At 42.4% G+C, this 13,072-nt stretch overlaps 2 long non-coding RNA genes across 2 annotated transcripts in view; one reads left to right on the top strand and one right to left on the bottom strand.

Moving 5' to 3' along the window:
• LOC135972978 (uncharacterized) overlaps positions 1 to 13,072 on the top strand; it is a 60,852-nt gene that overhangs the window by 13,140 nt on the left and 34,640 nt on the right. The window lies entirely within an intron of this gene.
• LOC122173845 (uncharacterized) overlaps positions 8,306 to 13,072 on the bottom strand; it is a 74,939-nt gene continuing 70,172 nt past the window's right edge. The window contains exon 4 of the long non-coding RNA XR_010589610.1: positions 8,306 to 9,623. This is a non-coding gene — a long non-coding RNA (uncharacterized LOC122173845). The remainder of the gene's footprint in view (positions 9,624 to 13,072) is intronic.

Here is a 13,072-nt window from a genome sequence, read left to right as displayed (position 1 = left end):
TAAACCCCTGTTCTCCCTGAGTTGACCCCACCCCCTTTTCTAGGGATCCTAAAGTATGGACCAAGACATAGCAGGCTAAAGCCTTGTTAGTAAACCCTCAGCCTAGCTTAGGCTAGCCGATGATTGTCTCAGCACATAGCCCCCAAAATAAACCACACTATAATCTTCAAGCAGACAAGCACACCGCAAGCAAGCAAGTGCACAAACTAATAAACAAATGAACTAACAGAGAAACTCACCCTAAGGGTCACGTAATCTCTCCTCCTACACCTGGAGAACTCCCTTGCAAAACTTCCCTGTTTGCTGTTCCTGTTGCAGGGCAACCGAATAAGGTCTCCCTCCCATTTCACTTTACATCAGATGAACAGGAGCTTTTTTTACTAGGCAGGCCACATGGGTAACCACATAGGGTGCCGTGAAACTTGGGAGCATAATTTCTAACAACATGCATAACCATTTCCATTGGGAACCAAGTAAATAAACTTTACTAGATGTTCCATTATTTTATACGTCTTTAAAAATAATATAAGCAGGATTTTGTAAGTGGATTTAGTGCTCGTGAAATATGCCACTTTTGGAAACACAGGAGATTAAAGCTCTCCCTTTTCCCCACAGAGAGGTACAGCAAAGACCACAACAATTCCAGGTTCTTCGCACTATCCTGTCAGTACTCTGGAGCGTCTAACTCTTGAGGGATAAGTGTAGTGGGGTCTCTATGACCATGTAAGACTTCACTCTCTGCTAAGATTGCCAGTAAGGTGGCAGTTGTAAGGATGGTTTTTCATCCACCAGAAAGTGAATTGAACTGAAGATCATCAACCCATTTAACAAAGAACCCAAAATAGCCATAAGATGGTGACTACGTAAGGTCTCTGCTGAGCTGGACTGGATTCAAACTAGTAGCCCAGGGCTTGAACTTGCAACAATGGTAATTTTGCAACTGACTTTAATGGTCTGGCCATTATTGAGGAAAAAAATTGAAGTCCTTTATCAATTCCATAAGTGGTTCATGTCTCCACTCATGTCACCACAGTATCAACACTGCAGAGGCATACCCAAGAAAACATTGTGTACTGTTTGCTATCCTCAAGCCAGCTGCATCTTCAAAAACCATTGTGCTTCATCTGTGTTTAGGGTGACCAGACAGCAAGTGTGAAAAATCGGGATGGGGGTGGGGGGGGGGGTAATAGGAGCCTATATAGGAAAAGACCCCAAAACCAGGACTGTCCCTATAAAATCAGGACATCTGGTCACCCTATCTGTGTTCAGTATTATCTTTCACACAGCAATAGAGTTTTTATTCACAGAAAGATTGTAAAGTACAAGTAGTAGCACTGGGAAAGTCCTCCTTAGTAATTTCACAAATTAACCCACTAGCCAACAAAAGCCTGTTTCACAGAGAGTTTCCATCTGACTATAGTGCCTTAAGCTATTAACTTCACTTGACAATGCTACATTCTCAACCTGGAAACATCTTGTTAATAAGAAAAGTATCACGAAGACTCCATCTGGCGGCAAGACACTAGTTTGTTGCTCTTCTGTGTGGAGAGATTTGATTCAGGACTTTGCCACATTCAGAATGAAACAGCGTCAACGATAAGCAGCCCTCAGGCCTCCCCTGTTCTCATCTAAGCACTGCAAACATCTCAGGTACAGCTCCACATTTCCATATTATAAAGCATGAAAACATCAATATAGACCTTATGGGTCGTTATAGGGAACGCCAATTGGGGCCAGATTTTCTAAAGAGCTCTGTTCCCCTTTAGGCTCCAAAATAAATGGCTAGATTAGCAAAAAGGAAGACAGAGATTAGGCACCAGCTGGGAATAGATTTCATTTGCATTGCCTCCAAAAGATTGCAAATTAGGGTTAGGGTTAGGGTTAGAACTCAGTGGGGCCTGTGGCTAGAGGATCCTAGCCAAGGAGCACTGGACATCCCTCGGGGAGAGACGCAATCTGCACTAGATCAAACCCCTGCATAGTTTAGCTGTTCAAAACCGAGGTAGCTGCCAATGGCCCTGGAGCCATTCTGGCAGCAGCAGACCACTGGGGTTTAAACCGTTTAGAGATGCACTATCCATGCCCCACATGCCTGGGCCAGGAGGGAAGTGACCTAAGAATCACTAAAGCAATTCTACACCAACGGAGGTTTCCTCATAGCTGAGGGTACCACTGTTGGACCCTAGAACCAGGCCCAGACCTCTGTACCGGAGAAGGAAAGTGCAGAGGACACATCGCTACGGCTATTGTAGTGCAAGAGAAATAAGAAGTCAAAGACATTTGAGATTCTATTATTCTTTTAAGTTCTCTCAAAGCAAATACAGTGCCCATATTTTACTAGGCTACAATACAATAATCTGCCACCGCTGCTTTAACAACTAAGCAGTTGCAGAGTTGATCTATAAACTGATGTTGGCATTTAATGTGGTTTCCAGCAAGCTGTAAAATTTATAGCTGTAACTAACACCCCCTGGCCCCTCTCTCTTTTATGTTCTCAAAACTAGCTGTTCCAGAGCTGTAAGAAGAAGTGCACACAAGGGTGATGTGTAACCTGAATCAAGCCAATTAGGATCATATTCACTTTATCATGGATATGTGACCTACTGGTCGGTCAGATGGGAGTGAGCATATAGAGCCGGGTGAATGCTACAAACCGTTATTCATAGACATTTGTTCAGATTTTTACATCATTTCACCATGACAGAATTTGCTTTCCTTGATTTACTGGTGGGATTGTTCTCCATGGCTCATAATCTTTGCTGTGGGGGGGGGGGGGGGCGGGGAGCACAAAAGTTATGCCCCACTTAAATTCTGTTTTTGAGGATTTACATGTGATTGAAATGGTACCTAGGCCTTGAGCTGGCCCTGCACAAGGGTGAACTTGGTCCCAAACCAGTTAATTTTGAGTAAACGTTGAAGAATGTTCACAAGAAAATTTAGAATACAGTGTTGTCAGTGTTTGGATTAGAAACCTGGGGCCTGATCCAAAGCCTATCTAAGGCCATGTCTACACTATAATGCTAGAGTCACAGCTGCAGTGCCATTAGCTATGCCGCTTGTAGCACCCATCATATAAACGCATCCTACATCAAGGAAGAGGGTTTTCCCTTTGTTACAGGAACTCCAGCTCCCTGAGCTACAGTAGTTCGGTTGACAGAAGCATTCTTCTATTGACCTACCTGTGTCTACACCAGGGATTCGGTCAGCATAGCTACAGCACAGAAGAATGTACATTTTTCACACTCCAAGTACCACAGCTATGTCAACCTAACTTTTAAGAGTAGACCAGGCCTAAGTCTTGGGACGGACGCTTTGGAAAGTGCAGTTTGTATCAGGCTCTTGATGTTTAGCAGCAGGGACTGGTTGAAAAATTTCCGTCTACACTGGTTTTGAAAGAAAACTGGGTTTTCAATGAAAACCGACTTTGGTGTTTCAATGAAAAGTTGAATTTTTCTGTGGAATATTTTCATAACTTTTTTTTTCTTTTCAGTTTTTCTCAATTTTCTATGGGGAACCCTCCTACTGCCCCAATTTTTCTGACCTCTTGTATACAGAACACCCAGGTGTTCTAATCTCTGCAACTGAATTCAAGTTCTCCCTCTCTGGATATTCAAAGCTGTTCATGGCATTGGCTTTAGCTACCTTAGAGAGTGCCTCTTCCTCCAGGACAATGACTGCCCAGGAAAACTATATTCCACTTGAACAATGGAGTTTTCAAGCCCTAGTAGGGCAACTTCTGCGGGAGATAGAATTTTCTCAGGGCTTGAAGTTAGAGGGGTAGCAAAGGGAGCAGAAACAACCTGAAAGACCCCAGATATGGGCATGGGATATGTTGGGGTTTCCCCAGATACGGGCAGTTCCCAGCAAATGCAGAGCTGGAGAAGGAAGGTTCTGCAATCCTGCATCCCACAGCCTCCAGCAGAGATCCCTCACTCTTTAAACATTACCAGGTGACATTTATGGGTGATGTTGGGGTTTGTGACTATGGCAACTAGGTGTTTAACCACTGGTTCGCTTTAGGTGAGTTTGCCTAATGCGAAACACGACATGGGGATTTTTGGGAGGGCTCCAGGGCCAAATAAGAAATTAAAGTTGCGTTTTTCAGCGACATCTGTCATGACTCAAATATTTTTATTTTTAAATGAGATCTGTGAGCCTGATTCTGATCTCATTTACATCAGTGTAAACCAGGAGTGATTCCCCTGAAACCAAGGGGCCAGATCCTCAGCCCTGAGGGCAAAGGTGCTATGCTGTGTAAAACTGTAATTACCCCATCGTGATCAGACTCATGTCAAATTAGTGTAGATGAAACTGAATCAATACTGTCATCTTTAGTTCATGGAGGGAATGGATCAGTTCTAGGGACGGATAAACTGGGATTGATTATAAAAGAACTCCATCCAAACTTTGGGTTTTTAGGTTTGAAAAATTCAGTTTAACTTGTTTTTTGTTTTAATTTTTGTCCACATCTGTAAACTTATAGGGCCTGATTCCTCATTTGCTTACAGCAGGTATAAACAAGGAGTAACCTCACTGAAATCAATGGAGTTACACTAACATAATATTGCTGTGAATGAGTCAGAATAAGGCCCGGATCTCCAGCCAGGACTAGAAGTAGAAGTGCTGAATGACGCCACATGAATCACCACATGTAGGCTGATAGTTATTGTATGTCAATACAATAGTATATCATATGGCCACACACTGTATAAGAGAGGACCCAACAAAGAAATATTAACCAAGTGAATCAGCCCGGAAGAGCTAATCAAACAGGAACAAATATTAACCCAATGAATCAGCCCTGAAGAATTGAGGTGAAGTGTGGAAGTCTAGTTCCACAAAATAGCCTGTCTGCTCTGCTTTTTATATGTTCACCTCCAAACTTTCATTAATTTAGATGTGTTAACAGACACCACCTAGCTTTTTGGAATAATAAATATGAGATTTATTTAATTTCCTTAAATATGAAATATGGGTCAAGCAAAATAAATGATGGATCATATTAGTTACCAAAAAAAAAAAAAAAGGGATCGATTTAACAAAATTCAGACATAGCCACGTCTGATTGTATTTACAGTGTTTATGAGTTTGGAAATCTCCAAAGAGATCTGAGGAAACCTAAGGCAACATGAGCAGCCCTGAGTACATTGAGTGGAATTCTTTTTGGTAACTCATAAATATGCCACACGTCTTTACAAAAATCCCTTTAACAATACGTAAAGATTCCCCAAGCTTGTAGAAAATCTCCAGTTTAAAGTTGATGCTTAAAACAGGCCCTTTGAAATATTAAATTATTTTATGTCATTTACATCTCCTTGAATTTTTCCCCTCTCCCAAACAAATCAGTAGTCAGATAGAGGCTTAGAAAACAGAACCCCTGCATTGTTAAGAAAAAAAGGTCATGCATATGTGCTACATGGACCTAAATAAAATTATAGTTACCGATAGATTACCGCTCACCTCATCTCCCTGCTTGGGATTGAATGGAAAACTGGCACTAAATGTTGTGAGAGAAAAATACCTGCCACAAAAAATAAATCTGTCAAATTTAGGAAAATCCATTCATCAGAGGGGGAAAAATACAATGAAATCATGAAAGGTTACGGAATAAGTCTGTAACTATTTTGGCTCTAATATTTAATCTCCTTCCACCACTCTGTAATGTGACCGTGGTCACACAGTGTAGCTATAACATGATAGATAGTTCTTAGCAGTACATTTATAATGCACTCAGGATATTACTAATATATTAGAGCAATGCCAGCCTTTTCTGGAGTCTTATTGATTCCACCTATAGGGACAGATCCTCAGGTGGTGTTAATCTGTGCCATCCATGGACTTCATGACCAGGTACATGTGACTTCAATGGAGCAACATCAATTTGCACCTGTTGAGGATCTGGCTCTAATCTTCAGTGGAAAGTCTCAGTTAAAGCAAAGCAGCCCACAAAGATTGGTTCTAGTTAAACACAATCCTACTTTGTTCTGTTAGCCACGACCGGGATCACAGGTTCATACTGAACAAAAAATATTGACGGGGACTTCACTGAAGAAAGGGCCTTAGTTCTATTCCTTTTATACAATAAAGGCCTTTGTCCCCGGCACACATTGAAACTGATCCTGAGTTTTCATATAGCTCAGGCAAACCCTGCTTCAAAGAAATCCCATCCAACGCTGTGAAGAGATTGACATTGCAAAGAGGTTTGTTTATTGGTGTGAACCTGTGCCCTCCCCCTACCCAGCAACAGATTGAGTCAAACAGCTTCTGTACAGGCTTGTGAACTGCAGATAAACTTGGGAAACATATGTGAGGGATTGAACTCCTGTTTAGAAATTTGACTTTCCCAAATGACAACTTGCTGAAATAAAATGCGAAGAGTAGGCCCTTTGAAGAACTAATTACACTGCTATTTGAGAGGGGGGGGAAAACAAAACCTGATTGCCACACAGAGATGTTTAAACAATACACATAGAGGGGGAGTTCTTCCTTAGGACTTTTAAAGCAACAGGGAACCGTTTTTCAGTTACTTATTAGCTGAAAGGATGCTTGTTGGGAATTTGCATACAGACCACTCTGTACAGTGGAATCCTTTTAAAGTGAAACATTTTTTGACTGTGTGATATAGACAATATATTTTGTATAACGACCCTTCCCTATTTCATAGGGGTGTTGTGAGGCTTAACTCACTAAACGGTTAAAGGGCTTTGGAAGCACTATAAGAGTGCAAAGTATTATTATTAGAACCGCATGAACAACTGCAAAAATATCCACAAATATTAGCTGACATGCAACATTGGATTGCCTTTGACTGTAATTGCACCTCTCGTGTGTACATTGGGCCATAATTATTGGCTGCAGAGACCCATAGGCATTACGGCAGTGTAGATGTGGGAAGCACTGCTTAGGCATGTATAAACCTATGTAGGGCAGGTACCTTGGGGTTCAGGCATGTAGGGGTCTCTACTTACCTAAGACATGCCTCACCATCTACACTACTATTTATACCTGTGCTAGCTGGACGTGCAGTCTACCCCGTAAGTGTAGACATAGCCATAGCGGTCCCCCGGATAGAATTATTACTGATTTTCACCAGTGTATACGACAAGAGGCGAGTGAGGCCCACTGTAATTGCTATGGAGATGGTATTCTGTGAAAACTCAATCTTACAAAATGCAGATCTTCCTCAGCTCCGGCTGAGCTGATGGGTCTTGGCACTTCTCAGGAGGGGCTTGGTATCACCAGGCATGATCCAGCCTTAAATCAGTAAAGTGCATAAATAACTACCTTAAAAATAAGACATCCATTGTTTGTCTTCCTGTGGTGAGCTCTCACTTTGGTCAATAGCTTGTCCATGTGGCAGAGTCTTTTCTGCTTCTTGCTTCTTGGATGACCTATGGTTTTGCCTGCTGCCTGTGTTGTAGATATTTGTGCAATCCAATTTTGTGCATTAGATTATTTGAATTCCAGCTACCAGTGTGCAAGAAAAGCCCTATATTGCACCATAATCACTAGTGTGTGACAGAATGAGCTGGACATGCCTTGAAAAAGCAATATTATGGGTAGACATAGACACAGTATCCACTATCACAGCTACTCGAGAGGCAGCTTGAGCCAGTGGATAGCGTACTGGATTGAGACTCAGAAAACAGGGGTACGATTCCCGGTTCAGCCAGTGACCTGGTATAAGACCTTGAACAAGTCACTTTGGCTCTCTGTGCCCATGTTACCCCTGCCACTCTTTGTCTATTTAGATTGCAAGCCCTTTGGGGAAAAGACTGTCTCTTAGTACTTGTATGTACAGCACCTAGCACAACAGGTATCTTAGTTTGAGTCTCTAGTTGCTATCATAATATAAATTGTATTAGAGTATACAGTGTATTATATTACACACCAGTTATATGTATGTGCTTATATATATATTATATATTATATATATAGTATGTCTGCTTTCATAGTTTCCAACAAAACCTTTCATAAAGAATTATAAAAATAATGTATTGCCCCGCTTCAAGAAGGATAAGGCAAGGACATAGGGTAGCTTTAAGGTGGTATTTGGAAGAAAGGGTCAGTAAAAATCAATTTCCACATGGCTTAGTTATAGATCTTTTTTATTTACTGATTCTAATATTATTGTAGTCCTTTGTTTAAAAAATCCACAAAACATTTTAAAGATCAATAAAAGCAAACACAAATGCTAAAAAATCCATTCTTCTTTCCCCTGGTTCTAAAACAGACACACACAGAGCGAAAAGTTAGGTGGAAGAAAATTCATAGCAGCTGTGCAAATAAAATAAAATAGCATACTGATTTTTGTTGACTGTGATTCTGAACATCTTGATATCTGTGCTTACTTAGTGGGAGCCCAAGGCAAACTACGGGAAGGAAGTAGAGATATTGAACCAGAGGACACAACTGCGGGCAGGTTGTGCATCTCCAATGAAAATGTAAACTAGAACAAGAGTACACAAGATGAACTCCCCGGGGGAAGGGGGAGGTTTTTATTCCACCAGATCTTGTTTAATTAGGGCGTGGGATGCAGTATTGGGCTAAACCTATATTATTTCAGCAGACAATTATTAACACAGTATCACATTCTACATATTCTGTCTCCTAATTCAATCTTCAGCTGCTTTGTTATACTTCCTTTTTTCCCTTTGCAGTGGGTGACATTCACTGATGGGCAGAGGCCCACCACAAGATTGATGAACCACTTCAGTCCCATGTAAGCCCTATTTGGAAGGCTTAAGTGGTGAAGAGGCCAGTCAGGGCTGTCTATAGTGTTGAATTTCACCCTAGACTATTTGCAGAAAGAAAACGTAAAAGGGGGAATCTGAACCAGACATGCCAAACCCTCAAAAAAAAAAAATGCAGAAACTGGGCTTGTTTTTGGCTTAATTGGCTTCTGAGTTGCTTATTGGCTAGTTTTTATCTTGTAGCTTGTTGCTTGTTGTAGCTTGTTGCTTCTTCTTCTTTTTTTTTATATCAGTTCCCGGCAAGCAGGGGCAAGGACAGGAGAGAGTCAGGGGTGCACACCGGCCCACCACAGTCCTGGACTGCACGCCGGGGGGATCTAGTCACATAGAGTGTTGGGGTTCTTAGGGATTGGCTTGTTTTGGCCTTGTTTTGAAATGGGATTAGCTTGATTTTGGGTTTATTGTGAAAGTCGGGGTGCTTATTTACCGCGTGAAAGTTGGCAACTGTGATCTGAACACAGCCAAAGCAGATTTCTTCAAAAATTCGAACCATCATTGTGGACAATGTTTGGAGTAGAGCTGTTAAAAAATACCATCAAAACTGGGAGGGTTTGAATGGAAAATTTTCTGGCCTGTTTGGAGTAAGTGGGAAACTGAGTCACAAGCCCACCCCATTTAGGTTTAAGCAGATTTAATCTTTATTTCTACAATTTCAGACAGAATTATTGTTATAATGCCTGGACACACATTTAAGCCAGACACATAATAACAGACAAGACAGAATAGGTAAATGGGCCCAAGTTACTGCATTCCAGGGTATCGGCAAGTTCTTTCACCTTCCATGATAGCTGTCACCTCCCTTGATCTCCTGGTCTGGTCCTTTCATCCTGTTCTTTAATTTCTGGTCTGGTGCTTTTCCAGTTTTGGGACCTGTAGAATGTGAACAGTCATGAACAGTGCCACCTAGTGGTCAGACATAAGGGTGGTGAGTCGTCTCCCCACTGAAACACAGTCCTGTCTTTCAACCCCCTTCCGCCCCCCCCCCCCCCCAAGGGTTTCCAGTCCTTCCCTTTTAGCACAGAGACTTTGGGGTCTGGACCTTTGAATTCCAGGTCTTCTCCAGCTGGGTTCTCACCCAAGGTGAAGGCTCCTGTTGTTGTTACATCTTCTTGGAGTGGATAGGGGAGCCGGGCTCGCTTTCTCTACTGGGCTCCAGTCCAGGGCCCAGTGGTGGGCAGCTACACTCTGCACCTTGGGGTGCCAAGCAGTCACCCCCCAGACCACTTCCGACCCAGTCTTCTTTAACTTCACTGAGTAAATCTAAGAATCTTCACTCGAGCCTCTGGCCTGCACACTCAGTCACCTGACTCTCCTTTGTAGGTTTGCCCAGCTCTGTGCTGTCAGGTCCCAGGCAATGAGCTCCTGGCAGTACTTCCCATCAGAACCACCACTTGTTCCCTTCCACTACCTGCCTCTGAGCCACTCTGCTCCCCTTTTTAAGCCCCACCTCCAGCTTGTGCAGGCTTTTCAGGTTAACCCCTCGCTTTCCAGTGTGGGATTTGTATACTCCATCACAGGCCCATATTCACTAGGATTCTCATACATTATCACATGCCCCATTACTCAACTTTTCTCCAGTCAGATGACCCACTGATTTTTATGTAACCCCGACATTACACATGCACAAGCTTTGCATAACTTCTACATTTTTCTGGCTGGGTTTGCAGCTTCTGGGCCAAGACAACCTGGGTCACTCTGTTTCTGAGCTTCTCAAAAAAAAAAAAAAAAAAGGGAGGGCAGTTATTTGTCAAATGACAAATAACTAGCTTACGGCTTCCAACATGACACATTATTTACCTTGTCTACAAAAACATTATTTTAAACAAAGCAGCAATTTATGTCAAAGGACACTTGGCAAAAACACACTCATGCCATGCCCATGTGTATTCTTATCTATATTTATGACCTATCCATAATTACAACTTATTAAAATATAGCTAGCAAATCCTTTAATGTTATCATTAGCCATACCTCAATTTTATATTTCAACGTTATAAGGCAGTACTGTATATGTGTATTATCCTCCCCCTTAATCTATTAGAAAGGTTTTGGAGAGCACGCTATGGGTTCTTTAATGTCAACATTTCTTATCTTCTACAAATACAGATTTGTCAGGAGATTTTTACATTACTCAAAGTCCAAAAACTTTGTACTTTTATATTGCCAAATCTTGTCAGTGTTTTTCCTGTTACAAACGTTGAGGTGCTTTGGTTTTTGGGCCTTGGTATTTAGTTGGTTTTAGTGGTACCCCAACAATCTCTTATGATGATCTGGAACAGGGGTTCTCAACCGTTTTCTTTCTGAGGGCTCCCTCCCCAACATGGTATAAAAAGTCCATGGCCCACTTTTGCCACAACAACTGGTTTTCGGTATATAAAAGCCCGGGCCAGTGTTAGGGGGTAGCAAGCAGGGCAGTTGCCTGGGGCCCCACGCCACAGGGGTCCCCACGAAGCTAAGTTGCTTAGGTTTCGGCTTCAACCCCAGGTGGCAGAACTTGGGGCCCTGGGCTGAAGCCCCGCATAGCGCGGCTTCGGCTTTCTTACTTGGGCCCCAGGAAGACTAACACTGGTCCTGCTTGCCGGACCCCCTGAAACCTGCTCACAGCCCCCCAAGGGGCCCCGGTCGTCTGCTTGAGAACCACTGATCTGGAATCTTCCTGCCACATCTCAGCAAAAAGAGGATGGTTCTCTTTCTTTCACATCAAATCCCCAGGCAAAACTGCCCACACTGATTCTCACAGCTCTGATCTCTCTCATTATTCTGCACTGGTGTGAATGGGCATAGCTCTGTTGAAGTCAATGGAACTACATAGATTTAGATCATCTTAGGCTCTAGCTGCATTGACTGGTATGACTAGGAGTTCTGTGCTCACATGGGCAGCTGTTCGGGCAAGAGGAGTCAGATTCTCAGCATGTGTAAATGGGTGAAGTTTCATGGACTTCAATGGCAATATTCTGATTTACATTAACTGAGGACGTGGCCTGTAATGTAGATTGAGGAATTTTGCCCTGTTGTTTCCTTATCTATTCCCCTGCAATAAAATCCTATTCATTAAAAATATAGAGTTTTATTAATGCTTTCCCCCATTTTGCATTCTTTTTGGAAAATATAGCTGATAAAAAATTCTTATTTGGATGCTTAATAACCAGCCCACGTTCTCCCAGTCTGGGTCACCATGAAAAGCGCATGTTCTTTAAAAAAAACCTCATGTGCTGCATTAGGAGTGGAACAGGCTCTATATTAACTATTACTGCTGGGTACTCTGACCTCTGGATGCCATAGAGCAAATGACAGAGCCATCCTTCCCATTTTAATAACTGTAAGAAAACACATTAGAAAAGGACTTCCGAAGTATAAGTGCTTCTGTTTTGAACATTTGGAAAATCTGAAGTTATGTGAAGATCAACATGCACAAAGCACAGGCGCGCTGCCCTGAATTCATATTACGGATGGACATGTTCCCGTGTAATGTGCCATTTACTAAGAGATTCAGCAGGAATTAAATAAGAAAAAAAAATGCTATTGTGCTTTGAACAATCAGATTGCGATGAAAATATTTGTTTTGCACGAGGCTGGTAAACCATTTGTCTCCACAACAAATCCTTTTGCCAAAGAGCACTCACAAAATGCAACAGTTCAGAAATGATAATGGGTGTGGTGTGCTGCCAGAGTAAATGATCATCTGTACATTTTTTGGGGTGTTTGACTGAGGAGAGGACAAAACAGGCCACAACAGCTGGTTTCACAGTGCACATAAATAAAAGGGATAGCAGTAAAAACACCCACAAAACACAAGAGGGTTCAGAAAATTCTCAGGCTTTTAAAATATTTTTTCCCTTCTGCAGTGTGGATAACACTCAGCAAAGCTGCTGGATTGATGGCCCTGGAAACTGAATTTCTCTATGTAGCCAAAGGCCAGGAAAAAAGCAGTTAGCAACAAGGGAATGGTTGCCCATGCTGCTTAGGGGAGGAGGGATAGCTCAGTGGTTTGAGTATTGGCTTGCTTAAACCCAGGGTTGTGAGCTCAATCCTTGAGGGGGCCACTTAGGGATCTGGGGCAAAATCAGTACTTGGTCCTGTTAGTGAAGGCAGGGGGCTGGACTTGATGACCTTTCAAGGTCCCTTCCAGTTCTAGGAGATGGGATATCTCCATTAATTTTTATTTCAATTTCAGCCACTTGAACCTGACTGGAATAGGGGTGAAAGCATATTTCAGTCTTCAAGTCCCTTTGCTCTAAGGCCTATCTGGAGGCTGTAGTCCAGTGGTTCGCAAAATTTTGTACTGGTGACCCCTTTCACATAGGAAGCCTCTGAGTGCG

The sequence above is a fragment of the Chrysemys picta genome, chromosome 8 (assembly GCF_011386835.1).
Source record: "Chrysemys picta bellii isolate R12L10 chromosome 8, ASM1138683v2, whole genome shotgun sequence".
NCBI lineage: Eukaryota > Metazoa > Chordata > Testudines > Emydidae > Chrysemys > Chrysemys picta.
The sequence above is the reverse complement of the archived record's forward strand: the minus strand, read 5'-3'. Positions and strand labels throughout refer to the sequence as shown.